The sequence below is a fragment of the Nipponia nippon genome, unplaced genomic scaffold (genome assembly GCF_047370975.1).
Source record: "Nipponia nippon isolate SJK-2023a ecotype South Korea unplaced genomic scaffold, ASM4737097v1 scaffold_8, whole genome shotgun sequence".
Classification (NCBI taxonomy): domain Eukaryota; kingdom Metazoa; phylum Chordata; class Aves; order Pelecaniformes; family Threskiornithidae; genus Nipponia; species Nipponia nippon.
This window is the reverse complement of record NW_028262402.1, coordinates 22,269,700-22,288,106: the sequence shown is the minus strand read 5'-3', so window position 1 is coordinate 22,288,106 and position 18,407 is coordinate 22,269,700. Positions and strand designations below refer to the sequence as shown.

The following is an 18,407-nucleotide window of genomic DNA, read 5'->3' as shown; positions in this document are numbered from 1 at the left end:
CAGTGAGCTGTTCCAGTACTGCATCTCGCTGTCTGTGCTGTTACTGTTTTTTCCGTACTGTGTCCCCCTCCACTAAAAGCTATTCAGGGACTGGGGTTCTTGCCCTGTGTGTGCTTCATGTAGAAGTAATGGGAGGTAGGAGACCCTTGCTCAAGTCTATGCCCCAGTCAAGCACAGCGCTGACTCGGTGGGGGGTTTCCCAGTGAGGAGCTTGTTAGGAAGCATGTGGACTACCTCCCTTGACCGCGGACCACCCATGAGCAACACCATCCACTTTGATTTAGGAAGGAGCATGCGACGTGCGTGGCAGGCGACAGACGAGGGAGAGCACGGGGGAACGCAACAGAATCGCTGACGAGGGGACGAGATCCCCGTTCACCGCCTAGGTGGGCTGGGGGCCGGGGGGCTGCTCCAGCCGGACGGCGGAGAGCCCCGGCCGCCGGGGGTCCCCCGCCGGGCGGGCGGGCGCGGGGGGCGGCGCGGTGCGCAGGGGGCGGGCGGCGGGCGGGGCGGCGGGCAGCACCATGCGGCCGCGGCTCCCCGCCCTCCCGCTCCGGCTCTGCGCGGCGGCGGCAGCGGCGGCGGCGGCGGCTTCCGCGGGGCGGCCAGGGGGAGGCGAGCCGCCGCCGCTGCCCTCCGCATGGAGCCGCGGCCGCCCGGCGCCACCGCCGCCGCGCTGCGGGGGCGTCCGCGGCGCCGGGGGCGGCGGGCGGCGGCGGCGGCGGCGGCGGGGCGCCCTGCGGGGGATGTGGTGAGTGACGGCGGCGCCGCGGCGAGTGTGCGTGCGTGTGCGTGTGTGCGCGCGTGTGTCTGTGTGTGTGCGCGCGCGTGTGCGTGTGTCTGTGTGTGTGCGCGCGTGTGCGTGTGCGTGTGCGCGGCCCGGCGGGGCGGCCTGCCGCGGGCCGCCCCTCCCGCTGCCGGGGCGGCGGGTCCCGGCCCCGGGCGGCCCCGCCGTGCGCCCCGCGGAAGCCGCCGCCCGCCCGGTCTGCGCCGGGCGCTGTCCGCGGTGCTGAGCGCGGCGCCGGCGGCGGGTCTGAAGGCACGCCGGGCGGCACGGAGAGGCGCGCAGGGAAGGAGGGCTTTCCTCCCCGTCCCCTGCCTTGCAGTGTAGTACCGGTGCTGCCTCGGCGGGAGCAGGATGGTCGCTGGGCTCGCTGGGCTCGGGATGAAGATATCTGGCCGAGCCTTTCTGGGTCCGCCCGCAGGGTTTGTGATCCGGTCGTCGCAGAAAGCAGCCGGCCGATGAGACCATGAGTAACTGGCCTGAGCATAGGGTGACAAAATCACAACTCGGGGTAGCCGTCCAGAGCTGGTTGGGGTTTTCAGTTTGCATTTCTAGGCAATAGCTGCTCAGCATCTGCTTGCAACAGACAAGATAAAGTAGCTCCATGGCACCCTGCAGTTTTGCAAATGAAAACGTAGGCTCTGGTTTTGCTGTGCATTAGCTTAAATGAATTTGAGGTCAGCTGAAGCTTAGCTGCATTATTCTTACATTTTGTTTGTCTTGAGTCACGTTGTGAATAATGTTGATTGTTGTGGAACAATACGCCCTTATTCCTAGGAGTAAATCAATTTTTTGTAATGGAAACTTCTCTGAATGTAAAAGAAGTAGTAACTATACACTTCTTTTCAAGCCTTTCCTTCTTGCAGCCAATGTTCAGCTTCTCTTTCCTACAGCAGCTAAATATGCTCCTCCTTTGTTATTCTGCAGCATTTCTTATAACAAATGTTCTTCATCTGCATAAATAATGAGCCACACTGTTGCATTTTTGGTATTGTGTTCATCTTCAAATCTTCAAAAAAAATGCTTTCTCTGAGCTGCTCTGTGTGTGTGTAGGTGTGAGGAAGCCATGCTTTTGCATTCGGTTATCCACAGGTCTTAGCTCCTAGATATTCACTTGGATTTAGTGGGAACTGAACTCTGCAAGCATTGTGCTGTAAATGTATGGCACTTGGAAGAATGTTTTCTTTTCTGAAGTTGAAAGGAATCTGCCTGTTTAAAAGGTAATCAGTACTATTTACCACAGGCGTTACCAGACAAAGGCTGAGAGGAGTTAAACTGTGTGATCATGAGGCTGTTTATTGTATAATCAGACAGGTTGGCCATGGGCAAGGACGACTCCTCAGCTGCACAGAAGCTGGCAAAGTGTATTTCTGACGGTGAAGGTTCTGTCTACAGAGTGAAAGCTGACACACGCATTCAGGCCTGTCTAAATGAGACTGTGAAAGTCCTAGGTTCGGGGGAGCCACAGCTGGTAAAATCTAGACTCCCTTCAATGCCTACCCAAACTCCTTTGTGGTTCAGTGGAATTTGTATTTCACTTGCTGGTGCATCCCAGCTTGTAAGTCATACCTCATGCTTGTTGTCTTTGGCCTCTGCTTTTCTGTTTAATGATACTAGACCAATTTATAGATTTGCTTCTGAGATGAGAATAGGTCATTTGCTTGAGTTTATTTTGAAGAAAATGTTGCTCCTGTGCCCTGTTGCTGTCCTGTGCTCCTGTGAGGTGTTGGTTGCTTCTCTTGAGACTGTGGGAGAGAAAAAAGAGCAATTCAAGAGGGCCATGAACTGCCTCACATTCATAACTTTTCCTTCCCTGTTTTCTCTGCTCGTGTAAGTGCTTCTGCTGGCTTTCAAGAGACATCACTGTGGTCATAAATTTTCTCTACTCTTTTGAAGGCAGAACTGTCATTCATGAATGCTTAGGTCTGTAGGTGTTCTGCTGGCATGCTTAATCACCCAGCTAATCCTAGGGGCTTCCATGCTGGACTGCTCATGTGACTAATGAGAAGAAATATACAACATCTATGTAGAAACCCATAGAAGCAGATTGATTGGGAGACAAAGCCTCAGAAGAGATCATCTTCTGGCATTCAACTGGCTTTCCTCACCTCTGTGTAGAAGACAAAGTGGGGCACCCAGCCTAAGGCTACTTGTTGCTCATGCCAGACCCTTGTGTCCTCCCATAAATTCTACAGGGCTGTAAAATGTGTCCCATGCTGCAGCTGCAGAAGGGCCAGGAGAGCACTGGCTCACAGCGGGCAGGAGTGGGCTCTGGTGTAAGGAATAGCTGTATACCTGTTCAGTCATGCTTGCTGTGCAGCTCAGATGTTCTTGTTACAAGCACCCCATCCCCTCTTGCAATGTGTTTTACTGTCTTCAGGCAGCAGTTGTAAAAGGCAAAAGTTAAGTATCCAGTGTATTTGGACGGGCCAGCTTTGCAGTCATGGATGCTATTTTATAGATGACTGTTTCCTTACACAGTTGAAGATACAAACCGGTTGGCAAGGCAGTGTGTGTATGTGGTGTGTGTGTTGACCGCAGGCAGGCACTTTAACTGGTTTTTCATTTCCTGAGGTTGCCACAAAGCAATATCATGAGACTAGTAACAGCTTAATTGTATTTATGTACGCACAAATCTGTTTTGCAGAACTATGTTTGTACTAACGGAAATTTGTTTAAATGTACTCACCAGGGTGCCTAAAATCCATTTAATCTAATGAGAAATCAGATTTTATTTTTATGTAATGTGCATGTGATATGCAGAAAATGTGAAAAGTATTTTTCATGCCTATTCATCAAGTCAAACTGCCTGTAGCTGCTTAAGGGATTGCTCCTAAATGTAAGCAACTTAAAAATGCATTTGAAGACCCAAGTTAAAAATAGTTGACTTGCTATTTGCCTGCACCAGGGAGTCTATTTTTGTTTTTATTTGGTACCTTGCATACAGGCAATTCTAGGGGATGTTACAGGCCTCCTCTATAGCAATCCAGCCCCTGAATTTGTGTGCTAAATCATTTTGGTTTGGTTAGCGGCACTGTCTAAAGAGTCACGTTTCTCCCTGATGTACAGATGTTTCTAATCAAGCGGATAGGGAAGGAATATGAAAGTTTATTCTAAACTTTAAACATGTTGTCAGCTCACTCTTTGAATAGCAACATGACTTCACTGTCACTTTCACAACTGTGCTGAAATTCAGGGGAAGGAGCAAACTTGAAACCTCTTTTAAATACTTGACTCTACTTCATACTCATGGTTTGTAGCTTTTCCCAGCACTACTGAAAATAAACTCCATCAATAGTTAATTTTAAATGGTTTTATTTATAAACATCGGTTTAAGGCTAGCTAAGATTGATTAATGTCTCTTTAAAAGAAAAGAGTTTGTGTGCTTTGTTGAATTGAAGCTGTATAGGCTGAATGTATTTCTCTTCCATTCTCATATATACATATTTAAAGCTATATAAATCCTATGTTTAGACCATGATATAAGCAGGAACAGATTTTCTATATTTGTATGTGTTCAATATATATATTTATATGAAATCTGTCCATGTAAAGGAGGCATATGCAGTGTGGAGGCATGACTGATATCTCTTCAGAATACTCTGTTATTTTCCATGTTTACAAGAGGGTTCTGGTTTTGTAATCTGAAAGCAATCCACCCTGGCTGGGAATCCCTGAAATTACTTCTGTGTGTTTCTTGGATAGTACTTTTTGTTGGGATAAGCACACTGCTGAAGGTCTAGACATTATTCCTGATCAAGTAGCCTGCACGGGAGACCCTTTTGGGATTTCGTCTGTGTTGTTGCCTCAACAGCTGCTTGAATTGTGGGGGTTTTCTCTTTTTTTCCTTTTGCTTGCAGGGATTTAGCTGCCTGTCACTAGCTCTGTTTTCCAGAGGGTAGCGTTTCTACTTGGTTTCTGCAGGCTAGATTTTGCAGCCTTCCCAATCTGCTTGTCTGTCCTTCTTTTTTAAGACAGAGAGACTCATCCTAACAGCCAAATTTTTGAGGTGCTAAAGGGCTCCTTCAAAGTGCAGTGCTCACCTTTCCTGATTGCCTGGGGCCCAATTCTGTGTCCTTGAAGCAGATGGGAGTTTTGATACTGCCTCTGGTGCCTGCGGAGTCTATGCTGTGATGGGGACCTTACATCGACAGGAGGGTGCAGCTTCCCCCCACCTCACACACACCTTGATTTACTGTTGTTTCAATTTACATGCTAGAAATAACAAGGTTTCATGACCTTCCCTTCTCCATGCACACACACACTTCTATATTCAGTGCTTTGACTGGGGATGACTGGTGTGAGGAAGGTGAGCAGAACTTGCCTCTGTTTTTCTCATATGCCAGGCTCACTGCCCAGGTGCTTCCATGTGCATTGCCAGCAGCAGCAACAATTGCGGGTACGGATAGCTTACTTCCAAAATAGTATTGGTGATGAATCACATCAGAATATCTGCTTTACAAGATGCAATTTGTAATACATCTAAATATGAAATGGGATAATTTAAGTCTTTGCAGGGGAAAGAAAATCAAGAAACGTAGATTAAGTAATTATTTTCAAACAACCTGGAAACCGTTCCCCTCATTTATATATGTAGGCATGTGTGTATCTATAATTTGCATAAGGGTTGCACTCTAGTGCTTATTAGTAATGTGTTTTGATTGCATTCTGGTAGCAGTTATAATTATTTATTTGATTGTGAGCATTTGTTTTGTCCACAAATAGATATCTCTTCTATGATTGTGTAATGCTCTGGAATAGCATAGGTATACTGTTGCTCTCACGCCAAGATCGTCTTCAGCAATGAGATGCGTATCTAAATAGAATGCATCACGGTCATTACCTTAATAAAATGTGAGTCATGCACACCAGCACTTTCATTCTTAAAATAGTTCAGAAAACTGGTTTTCAGTTTATCGATGGATAGAGCACACTGTGGAAGTCAAATCTGTTGCTGTATAGACGAATAGTCTCCAGCATCTTCCCTGAAGCTCTGTGCTTAATTTAGCACTTTATGCATGAGCTCACTAACGAACATTCTAAGCATGCTTGCGCGATATATGTCTTCACCAAGTTTTAACTAAAACTATAAATGTTCAACTATTGTAAAGTCTATTCTGACTTAACAGAGTTTTAGATTCAAAATGAGACTGTCAGCTAAATATACCAGTCTGTTCTGGAGGGCAGACAGAAAACCTGACAGCTTTATAGGTAACCCTGTATGTGATAGTCCTGTAGCTATTCAAAAAAGGTAGTAACTGATACCACAAGTTGCTCCAAAACCAGCATCCAAGCTAAGGTCTCTGAGTAGCAATTTATGACTCAGAAAAACTTTCATGTGCTATCTAGAAAAATGTATGCATGCTCTGGGGAAATAAAATGGAAAGTTGAAACTGTACGTGCGTATCTGTGCAGGAGATCATCAGCAGGTGAGTCAGAAGGAATTTGGGAAGTATTGCATCTGTGGGATGCTGTGGTACCTCTGTGTTTCAAAGGGGTTTTCTCACTTGCAGGGAAGAAGCAGCCACTTCAGGGATGCATAAGGAACATCCAAAAATGTCAAACTCTGACAAAGACATGTATGCTTTTCTGCAGACACTAGGCCTCTCAGGCATTTAGCCAAGTTAAATTCCTGACAAAATAAACCCCTGAAATCTTCAATGTAAACTAGTCTGTATATTTTCTATAACATTCTGAAAATATTTCCCTAATTAATGTTTTAAACAAAGAGGTTTAAAAAGGAACATTCAAAAAGCCCTGATCTTTACATAGTACTGCATCTTTTTTTTTGTCATGCTATCGAGTCTTTTACAGCAACAGTCAAAATTCATTTATAATCCACCTGCTTTCTGACAAGAACAGTTGTCAGTTTTTTAGTGGCTATCTGAATGTACATGTTTGCACTTTCTTTGAGTGAAAGCGCATTTGGGAGCCGAGCAGAGGGAAGGAATCTGATTCATAACAGGTGAATAGGAACTCAATTAGGTTTTGGTACAGCTGTCCAAAATGTTCAGTCTTTCTTGTGAGGGCAGGCCACATACATGGTGACTGCATTCTTCTTTCTTCTCAGCTTTCATGTTTGCCAGTTCACTGTACAAGGCTGGTGGAGAATGGTTAATTCTACTGTACTCCTCCTATACTGGAAGATGCATAACCATGGGAAACATACCAGACAGGAAAAACATTTTGATTCCTTCCAGCGGTGAATGTCATCTGCCGTCAAACACATTTTCACAGAATTAGCTGGCAGTCAGAATTTTTCAGTATTGTTTTTTGAAAACAGCATGTATGTTTCCAGTGATTTTTTTCATTAATTATTTTGAAGTGCAGAGTTTTATGACCAGTTGCTCTCAAGCATTGGTGCTTAAGAATCCAATACTGCATATTCTGGGAACAAACGATTGGTATAAAATAAACTTTGTGGTTCCTGCAGGGTATCTTACTGGCACATGTTGCTTCCTTCATCCTAGAGGTGGGTGGCTTCTTCCACTTTGTGTCCAAAAGTGAAGTATCTGCAGTTTCCGCTGGCCCCTTTGAGCCTCTTTCTGCATTACTGCCACCTTTTGCCCGTGTTTTTGAATCAGGGGAGAGCAAGCTGTGTAAAGGAGGATTATGCTGTTGAACGGGCATTGTTTCACGATGTGCTGATGAGTTTTATTTCTGCTGTTGGTGGGAGAATAATAGGAGTATCACATTATTGCTAGTTTTCAACAAATGCTTTCCTGGAGACAGTGGAGATTAACGCTGCAGTGACTGTTGTTTGATCTGCAGTGCTGAAATCAAAAGCTTTGCCACAGCTGCTTCAGCCGGCAGCGAGGCAGGGCCCTTGGGGACCTTCGGCAGGATCCGGTCTCCGTGCATCACTGGCTGAGAGCAGAAGTTTATAAGTACTGGTCATTTGTTTATTTATGACAGCTGGTTGTTGCCAGTGGTCCCCTGCAGTTTACATGTGTTTGAACTTAATCAGAGAGAACTCCTGGCCTTTCTTTTGCATTTTACCTAAGTGTTTTGCTGAGCCCTACATGTAGTTAGGGAGGCTTTAACTGATGTTTTCTATTCTGTGTTGTGTCAGAAACCTAAAGCACCATGAGCAACTTGATCCTAAACGTTTTGGACAAAATCAGCTATCATCTGATAGGTTTTTGTAAGTATCCAAAATTCTGATTTACATTAGAGTGTGTTTCTGTCTGAAGTCCGTGGCAAAACTTGCATTGACTTTCACTGACACACGAACAGCGCCTGAAGCTATTGTTGTAGTCCGGCCTAAATTGCATTGGAAAGTGGTTTGGCACTTTGGGATATTTCAGTGAATATTCTGAAATAATATTTCTCCCTTGACATCTGTTAAGTTGCATAGCTGAAAGTTTCAGTATGTGTGTATACTCTAATAGGCAACACTTTTGCATTCACTTTTAAGCCAGATTTTTTGGCCCTCTTCATACACGTTTCAATATGCATCCCTCTAAAGAGCAGTAGTTCTTTAATACAGTAATAAAGATTAGATGGAATATTAATGAAAGGCAAATTTTCTTTAGTAGTGATGTGATACCTTTCTATTAACAGTGAGCTGAAGATTACAGTGGAAATGAGTACATGGTAAAATTACTGTAGTTGATGATCAAACCTTTTTGAGATTCCTTTTATTATACAGATTGAATTTTAAACAAACAAACAAGGAGTTTATTTAGGCAGTATTTTCCAGATGGAGAGAAGATTTTTGACAAGGTTGAAGTTGTAAACTCTCAAGTGATTAATATTTTTTTCAAAAACCACAATTAGGTAGGACAGAAAGAGGTGATTGGATCTTTTGCTGAAGATTAAGGCACTGGTATTGAGCTGGTAAATACATATTTCAAAAGATTCTGGGGCTGAATTTAGGCATAAATCTTAGTGAAAGTATCAACATTTGAGAACAAAGATACATCCTAAATGCACAACACAGAAGAAAATAGCAGCTTTCCTAGGTATCTTTTACAGACATTTTTGCTGGGAACTTCAAAACTGCTGAAAGGGTATGGATATCTGGACATTTGAATCTTTTTAGTTTGTCCAGTTTCCCATTAAGAAGTTGTAGGAGAAACAGGGTGAGTGATTCTTAGGTGTCTTTGAAAATCTACCTGGTTTTTGCTAAAGGAACTTAAAACCAGGAATGGTCTGTTGGTCTACTGGCTGTGAACCATATAGTTATTATGAGCATCTTGACTTTCAGGTAATTTATTGCTACAACGTGTTGTATGGTTCACATAGGTTTCTGGTGAGTAACTGGTACTGGACTTGTGACACGCTCTCTTCTTCAGCAAGACTTGCTGTGTCATGGAGAACCTTGCAGGAGACATAAACCACTTCCTCCCCAGCCCTCAGCGATTGTGGGTATACCTCCAATAACACCAGAAACCACATAAAACCTAAAACGGTATCTTAACACTTATTTCTTCCTGATATGTGGAAAAAAGCATGCAGTGGCTTGACAGATGCTGTGCAGTTGAGTATCTCTGTTCAGCTGGAGTGAGTTTTTGTCCAATTGTGGTAAATGAGGGTTTTGTCTCTGGCTTGGAGCCAGATTTTCAATCCTTTAATTTACTTGGGATTTTCTTTTGGCAGGACAGGATGTTCTGCTACGTCTGTGAAAATGTCTTACTTTCTTGACAAGTTATGAAGGTCAAGAGAAACATTCAGTTAAGTTTTTATTCAGAGATGTCTTCAGAAGATGAATAGCACGGGAGCCAAGGGGAATAGAAGTAGTCCATTTACAAATGCAAATTAAATTTAAACCTTCTTCAGATTTTTAACTGTAACTGGCCATGCTTTTCATTTTTAATTCTGACTTCTTTTCATGTATAATTCCTGTTCTAGGAGGCTAATTTTGTACTTCCTTCTGAAAATGTTGTCCAAACATGGAATGATGAATAATCTCTTTGCAGGTGCAGGCAGGATTGATACATTCATTCCTGCTGGTGATTTGCAGTAGTGATTTTGAACACTAATGCTTCTGATTATATCCACTGACTTTGAGATTTAAATACATATGGAAAGCTGTATTCATGGTCTAATACTGTCTTAACTGCACATGCTTTCCTAACTCTGGGTTCCAGGAGACCTCTCAGATAAAAGATCTGGTGTCATCTTTAAATCTCACTGTTACTGGGAGTTCAGAAGAAGTTTCTTCCATACCTCAGAGTTGCCGTTGTTTCTTAAACTGGCGTTATAAGATAGTTACTTATAGTAGACCTCTACATAAGAAAAAAGACACTGATTAAAAAAATATATTTTTAAACTTCCTCTATTGTTCAGAGGTATTTGCTATTTCTGCATCTCTCAATAAGTTCAGTATTTGCGTTAATAATACAGAATAACTATTGACTGCTGTATTGTGGTATTGATTTAATTAATCCCTTTGAAACTAATTTATCTAACTTTTAGACATTACTCTGGACACTAAGAAGGCTCTCCTGACCATGCTCCAATGTGTGACCAACTTTTGTCTCTCTTAATTAAAGCTTTCCATCTTTACAGTTTCTCTCAACAAATTAATCTGCCATAATAGTTTAATGGCAGATGAACTTTAAAATGATGATGTACCTCCACTACTTTTCACTTTTGTTTTTCTCAGCATGGCTCTAACAGGAAGGATCATGTTCCCATATTGAAAGCTGCATTTCTTTTCAGATTTTTTTCATGTTTTTTCAATTACAAAACATTGAAGCTTTAAACAATGTTTTATTTTGAATACTTATTGCAAAGTTTATGGCATTTTATTTTTCTGAATGCCATATAATGTTTAGTAACCTGCCTAGCAGATAATTACAACAATCCATGTAACATACAGAGAACTATGTAGAAGATTGTACAGGAAACGGTTTAGCTGCCCTGTGTTCCTTAACACAGGCAAAAGATAGGCAAACCGTACAAGTTTTATTAAATATGATGCATTTCCTGAAACACTGACATGCAGGTATAGAAGTAGAAGAAACAGATTTAGAGCTTTTATTTATGCAGAAGAATAATATTGATTGATAACTAGGATAGGTATTATGTAGGCAGATGTTTGCAGAGCTTAGTTTCTCTTTATATATAGGACAGTCTATCTGTAGCTCAAGGTCAATACTGCAATTTTTTGTTTCCTTGTTTGTTTCAGGTTGCCATTTTCAAATTGATTTTAGGTCCATTTTCCTGAAATGTATTCTAGTTTCCTTTCTTATATTATGTGCGAGGCTGTTGTTCTCTTACAGATCTATAGTTTTGGTCTTTTTCTTAAGAAGAATAAAATATCTTTGTTTTTTTTGCTTTGTGGATAGTGCCTGCTTTAATGTAGTATGTTGCATTTCTGTCCTCAAGTGTAGGTCAGAAAGACCTTTTGCTTTAGTAAGCTGAAGTCTTTTATTGTCCCTGAAAGTGGACAGGCTACGATCTGTTGGCCTGCATCCTCCCCAAAAAGGACTTTGTTTTTTCAAAGTTGCTTTGGTGATGGAGATGTGTATGTTTACTTGTCATTGTCACTTAATTCCTTGCTCACTCTTAAGGTCATATTCGTGGGTGAATTTGGTGTGGAGAGCATTTACACAATACTATCATTGTTATAACAAAATTTGAACCATGGCCCTTTGCAATATGCCACCATCGTCTGTGTCAGCTTAAGTCTCAGTTGCACGTACAAGTATGTTAGTCTGCTTACTTTTTAAAGTCTTTTGCAGTTCACTTTCAAATTGAGAGAAAAATGACCAAAGTGTATCCAGGCAATTTTCACACAGCGATCATACTGGAGATGTTGATGAGAATCTGGTTTGGTTTGAAGGTAAATGGTATTAGTTTTACTTTCGTACCTTTGTGGTCTCTACTACCTTCATGCTGTGAAGCAGAAGGTTTGAGATCAAAGTATTTTAGAAATCAACGTGAAGTAGGATACCAGGCTTTATAGAGTCAGGCAGTAGCTGTTCATTGGCTTGGTATTCTGAAATAGTCATCTGGAAGAAACCATAAAAACACTTCAGACTGTTAAGGACAGGAAGAGATTATTGATACAGCATGGCCTTGATCTCTTGGTAAGCTGGATGCAACTAAACAATATGCATTTTTAAACAGCCAGATTCAAGTCATAGCTTTTGAAATAAGGACAGGAGAGTAGGATTTGGAGTAGTCTGGAAAGAGCATCTGTGGAAAGAAATCACAGGTCATGAACACTGACAGAACACTAGAGCCTGCTCTGGTGCAGGAACTAAAAGGGCATTCTTTCGAAAATCTACTGGTATCTTGGGTGTCCTTATCTATAAACATCGTGGAGTTTCATCTTTCACATGTCTTTTTTAGGTGTGAACACTAGAAAATTAGACAATAGGAGAGATTTCAGAGAAGAGCTACAAACCTAGTTGAAGGGCTGGAAACAAGGGTTGCAAGTGGTTCAGTCTACTATCTACAAGCTAAAGATTATATAATCACTTTCTATTACAGGAAAGTATCACTTGAAGATTTAAAAGCAAGACTTTTTACACTCCCTGGTTCTTCCACAATTATTATACACCCTGAGATCTCTGGTACAAGGCCTAGAGGCTGTCTGTGCAAGTCTTCAGACTAGCTGCTGTTCGTCACTGTAGGCAGAAAATTTGTGTGGCCAAAGCTCGATTAGAGTTCAAGCTGGGCAGCACTGTGAAGGACAACAAAAAGGGCTTTTTTAAATATGTTAACAGCAAAAGGAGGATCACAGATAACAGGTCCATTGCTCGATGAGGTTAGTCAGCTCACAAATGGGGATGTAGACAATGCAGAGACATTTAATGCCTTCTTCGCCTCTGTCTTCAACACTGATGATGGGACCTGGGACTCCCAGAACCCTGTGTTGGAAGAGTGTGACTCGGGGGATGATAAACTCCCAGCTGACTCTGAACTTGTTGGAGACTTGCTGCTCCTGCTGGATGCACATAAATCTATGGGGCCTGATGGGATTCATCCCAGCATGCTGAAAGAGCTGGCTGATGTCATTGCAGGACCTCTCTCCATTATTTTTCAACAGTCTTGGGAGTCTGGAGAGGTCCCAGTCAACCGGAAGCTGACAAAGGTTGTCCTAGTTTTCAAGAAGGGAAAGAAGGAAGACCCTGGTAATCACAGGCCTGTCAGTCTCACTTCAGTGCTTGGTAACATTATGGAGAAGGTTATTCTGGGAGTTACTGAAAAACACTTGAGAGACAATGCAGTCATTGGTCATAGCCAGCATGAGTTCATGAGGGGAAAGTCCTGCTTAACTAACTTAATTTCCTTTTATGACAAGGTCACCCATCTAATTAACCAAGGGAAGCCAGTAGATTTGGGGTGTGGGGATTTTAACAAAGTTTTTGATACTGTCTCTCACAGTATCCTTCTGGACAAAATGTCCAGCATACAGCTAGACAAGTTCATAATACTTTGAGTGATCAGTTGGCTGACAAGTCGGGCTCAAAGAGTTACAGTAAATGGGGTTACATCAGGCTGGTGGCCAGCCACTAGTGGGGTTCCCCATGGGTCAATTTTAGGGCTAGCGCTCTTTAATGTTTTTATAAATGATCTGGAGACAGGAATTGAATGTACATTAAGGAAGTTTGCCGATGATACTAAACTAGGAGAAGCTGTGGACTCCCTTGATGGTAGAGTGGCCTTACAGGGACATGTGGATAGACTAGAGAGCTGGGCAATCACCAACCATATGAAATTTAACAAGAGCAAGTGCTGGATTCTCCACCTGGGATGGGGTAATCCTGGTTATATGTGCAAACTGGGGGATGAGAGGCTGCAGAACAGCCATGCGGAAAGAGACCTGGGAGTTTGGGTTGATGGCAAGTTGAATATGAGTCAGCAGTGTGCCCTGGCAGCCAAAAGGGCCAACAGTGTCCAGGGTGCATCAAGCACAGCATAGCTAGCCGGTTGAGGGAGGTGACTGTCCCACTCTACACTGCGCTGGTGCGGCCCCACCTTAAGTACTGCGTGCAGTTCTGGGTGCCTCAATATAAGACATCAAACTGTTAGAGTGTGTCCAGAGGAGTACGATCAACATGGTCAAAGGTTTCAAGGGCAAGACTTACGAGGTGGCTGAGGTCCTTGGTTTGTTCAGCTTGGAGAAGAGAAGGCTGAGGGATGACCTCATGGCAGTCTACAGCTTCCTCAAGGGGAGCAGCAGAGGGGGAGGTCCGTATCTCCTCTCTCTGGTGACCAGCAATAGGACACGAAGAACTGGAATGAAGCTGCATCAGGGGAAGTTCAGACTGGACATTAGGAAAAGGCTCTTCACTGAGAGGGTGGTCAGTCACTGGAACAGGTTCCCCAGGGAAGTGGTTATGGCACCAAGCCTGTTCAGAGTCCAAAGAGTGTCTGGATGACACTCTTAGTCATATGGTTTAGTTTTAGGTAGTCCTGTGAGGAGCACAGGACTCACAAGTTGGACTTGATGATCCCTATGGGCCCCTTCCAACTTGAGAGATTCTATGATTCTATGATTCATCCAGCTATGATCTCAAGAAAAGAGATAGGCAGACACTGTGAGGTGTTCAGAGCATTTATTTGCTGAGATGTGACACCTGATTTTCTTTTAGCATTTCCCGTTTCTCAAGGTGTGTATTTTTCATTCACATCTCTCCCCGTGACACTTGAGTGACATAAAGGCTCTCTATAGACCCTTTATAAATCAGTCTATAGAGACCAGATTGTTGTCTTCTTTTGCCTTGTCCACAGCTGAAAAGGCTAGTGATATTTGTTTCCTGCCATTGTTCTGTTGTTGCTGTCATCCTTTTTTCATTCATTCTGAAACCCAATGAAATATGGAGGGCTTGGGGGGATGATGTTGGTGTGGATACCAGAGTATAAATAAGCAAAGAGAAATTGTTATTATGCTTTGAAGTTACAGCTTCTGCAAGGGCATTTCCCCAGGTGCAAGCTGGCTGTTAAAATTCATTTGGCCTTTTCTTTTAAACTTTCATGGTCTTTGGTGGTTTATGGACCCCTTGAAGTTGTGCCTGATCAAGGAGAGTCACTTTCGCTTGAGTCATGCAGAGAGTCATAAGGAAAAACTAATAAAAGAGTGAGATTTTTTTTCAAAATGCATAGCAGTAAACTCAAATTCTTAAACACCCTGGAGAATCTAAGCAAATAAGTTATGATGAAAAATGCTCATCAAATACTTGAAACAGGATGTTAGTGTTCAAGACACAGGAGAACAGACATGAAGTGCCTGGGAAAATAAGAAAGCCCACTGAGCAGCATTGTGGCCCAGCTATTAGAGCCAGCTAGCTGGGGACTCAACATATGCCATTGCACTTCTCTGCACGGCAACTTGCCCGTTTTCCTGGACAGGTCAGTTATTACCATTTATAAGAGGGGAACTAATGGTATTGCTTTCATTTGTCTTTCTGAAGTGCTTGGCTATAATCGTAAGGAACATATACTGACATATACTGACATATACTGGTGAGGCCACACCTCAAATACTGTGTTTGGTTTTGGGCCCCTCACTACAAGAACGACATTGAGGTGCTGGAGCATGCCCAAAGAAGGGCAACAAAGCTGGTGAAGGGTCTAGAGCACGAGTCTTATGAGGAGCACCTGAGGGAGCTGGGGTTGTTTAGTCTGGACAAGAGGTTGCATATTAGGAAAAATTGCTTCACTGAAAGGGTTATTAAGCACTGGAACAGGCTGCCCAGGGAAGTGGTTGAGTCCCCGTCCCCGGAGGTATTTAAGAGACCTGTAGACGTGGTGCTTAGGGACATGGTTTAGTGGTGGACTTGGCAGTGTTGGGTTTACAATTGGACTCAATGATCTTAAAGGTCTCTTCCAACATAAATGGCTCTATGATTCTGTGAAACTGGGCTGCTGTTTTTGAGGAAGTTGTGAACAGATGCATGAGTCCTTGCTCTACAATTCACTGACAGTAGGTACAGAGACCTCTTGATTTCACAGGGCAATGGGAAAGAAAAAATCTAAAATACACAGCTGAGGCAAAACTGCAATTACAGGCAAAAGATTCATGAGCTTCAGTGGAGAGTACAATGGAGAGAAGAGTCATCCTCAGTCCCGGCTCTCAAGAGGAAGGAGATGCAGTTTTCCTGGGCAGAAAATGATTCCTCAGTTGGGCTGGCCTTCCTGCGGGACCGTAAACAGTCATAGCAAAAATCAGTTCATCTCTTACGAGACTGCAGGTCATTAGTGTTGACTTCTACTGTCTGTGACCTTCATCACACCGTGAACAAAACTCCACCAACATAGACTACCTAGAGAGTTCAGGAATTAACGTGCCCTTGTGGTACTGAAATGGTTTCTTGATCTGCAACGGTGTTGGCCAGTCATTCCCAGCATCTCTTCCCTCACCTCTGCAGAGCAGCTCTCTTCGTTTGCTACCCCTCAGCCAGCTTCTCTGTTTTTCTGTTGTGCTGGGGAGCACCTGGGGAATAGTTATCACTTGTGTTTGAGCAGAAGAAACTGAACTACTAGTAATGGCAGTTCTCTTTGCCGAGGCGCTTGACTTTTTTAATGAAACTTGCTGGGGCATCCAAAGATGAGCACCTTAGGCAGTATCATATGGGCACTAGCTCCATATGGATGACCCTTAGAGAAAAGTGATTACTTTTGGTAGGGCCTTATAAATCAAAATGGCCTGTGTTCCCACTGAAAATACAAGTGTGGGGGTCTGTGGTAAAAAGACAAAACAAGAAACACTCCTGATTTTTAGATGAGCAAACCTGGTATGTTGGAATCCCAGAACTAAAGGAACAAAAGCTGTCCAGTGTCATTTTTTGGGAAGAAGTCTCATGCTTTAATTGTCTTGATGGTTAGTCCTGCTCAGGAGAATGAGTCAAAAGCATCCTACTGAGTGGAAAAATAATGAAGAAAACAGAGATATGGAAAAGAGACTTCCTGCAAACCCCTTTCCTTTGGATCGGTTTATTAATGGTCAGCACCACTGTTGTTGCAGCCTTGAAATACAAGCCTTTAGCATCAATATAAAGTCTTTCGAGTTTTTCTTCTCCTAACAGGGTTTCTTTTCTCCTGCTAATTTTTCAGCTCTATAAATCCGAATTCTTTAACATTGCCTGTCCAAGAAATGTGTTGTGTCGTATCGGTCTTAATAGCACTGATAGCAAAAGGATGGTCTGTAAATAACAAAGAGGTGCTAAATCAGGCCTGCCTCAGCCCTGATGTATCTTTCGACCACCAATATCTCTAACATAGATACACCCACAGTGTCAGACTCTCACTTCCTTAGTTTTTAAACACTATCAGCATCTCCCATGGCAACTCAGTTTTTCTGCTGCAAATGCCTATGGATGACTAACACATTGTTAGTTTCTGTAATTCCCCCACTGTAACCGTCTTGGTATGTTTTTTTTTACTGTGACCTGTTGTTCCCTGTTGTTTAATTCTATTCATTTGCTCTATTTTGAAATTGGGTTACAATGCAGTGGAATACCGTGAACAGCAATAGATAAATCTTTTCCTCAGCAGTTGCTACATCCCTGCAGGCATTTTTCTTCATATATTTGTTTGGTTTGGAGCCACTTCTATTCAGGTTATAATTCATAGCTTGGTGTTGAAGGTACAGCTCAGAGACACTCAGTTAATTAAAGACACAATTCTGGCAAGCGAGTGTCCCTGTGTTTTCCAGAGAAGCCTTTGAAGAATCCAATAAATAGAAGCAAATTATTTTTTTTAACCAGTCGCATGTTGTAAGACTGTCCTAAAACCGAGAAATGTCTACATATAGAAGACAAGTTATTACAGTTATATTCAACAGCACTTCTGATAGCATGATACTGTTGCTTTTTATAGGACCAAAGACTATTTCTTGTGAACTCAGCAGTAATAAACTGCTCTTTCAGCAGTGCTCTTAGCATACATCTTAATTGTAAAGCAAACTGTGAATAACACTGATCTGCAGAATGTGGAGTAGTTTTCTGTCACATCAGATTTTGATTACTGTAAAATACTTGACTAGCCTTTGGACAAGCATGTTATATTGTTAACATGTTGCAAAGGGGAGGAATTTCACAGACATCTATATGAATAATTCTTCTTCACTAGTCTTAAACTGTAACATGCTGGGACCAGAACACACACAATTTTGGTAATCCTTGTAGAAATTCAGATTAATGCATAATGATGGTAATACTTTAAATCACTGCATCAAGATCTGAGCACCTGCCCAAGCTCTGAGAGCACATGAGAAGCATGGAGATACCAGGAGAGCCCAACTTAGCTCTCTTTTCAGGAAAAACTACATGAACAGACAGAGCTTTTGCCACCTTACTTGCAGACACATTTCCTGCTGTCCCTGCCATCTGTGATCATGGCCAGTAAGCCCACCACAATAGCACACCTTGTGTTGGGCTTCACGTTAAAGATACTACTTATAAGCTTCCCTGGGCAAATGCAGTTCTTCTATTATTTGACACGTCTCAACCCCACATGTTCAAAGATTATGAGTTAGTTCTCAGGAAGAGAAATTCAGTTTTCTGACTCAGTATAAAAATATTTATTTGTAACTGTCTTCTACTTTTGAACTTCCCTAGACTGTTTTCATGATTGTTTTAAAGACATTTTAATTAAAAGAAAAGCTGAGATTCTAGTGTAATCACATAAATACAAGAACTGATGCATTAAAGCAAACAGACTA

At 42.7% G+C, this 18,407-nt stretch overlaps 1 protein-coding gene across 3 annotated transcripts in view; it reads left to right on the top strand.

Moving 5' to 3' along the window:
• The first annotated feature begins 366 nt into the window (after positions 1 to 366).
• Positions 367 to 18,407, top strand: part of NRG1 (neuregulin 1) — a 486,241-nt gene continuing 468,200 nt past the window's right edge. For 2 of the 3 annotated variants that reach the window (XM_087741976.1, XM_087741974.1), the window contains exon 1: positions 732 to 751. The gene's annotated coding sequence lies outside the window, so the exon portion shown is untranslated. Of the gene's footprint in view, positions 387 to 731; positions 752 to 18,407 lie in introns of those variants that run through there. The other variant, XM_087741975.1, reaches the window with a different exon arrangement.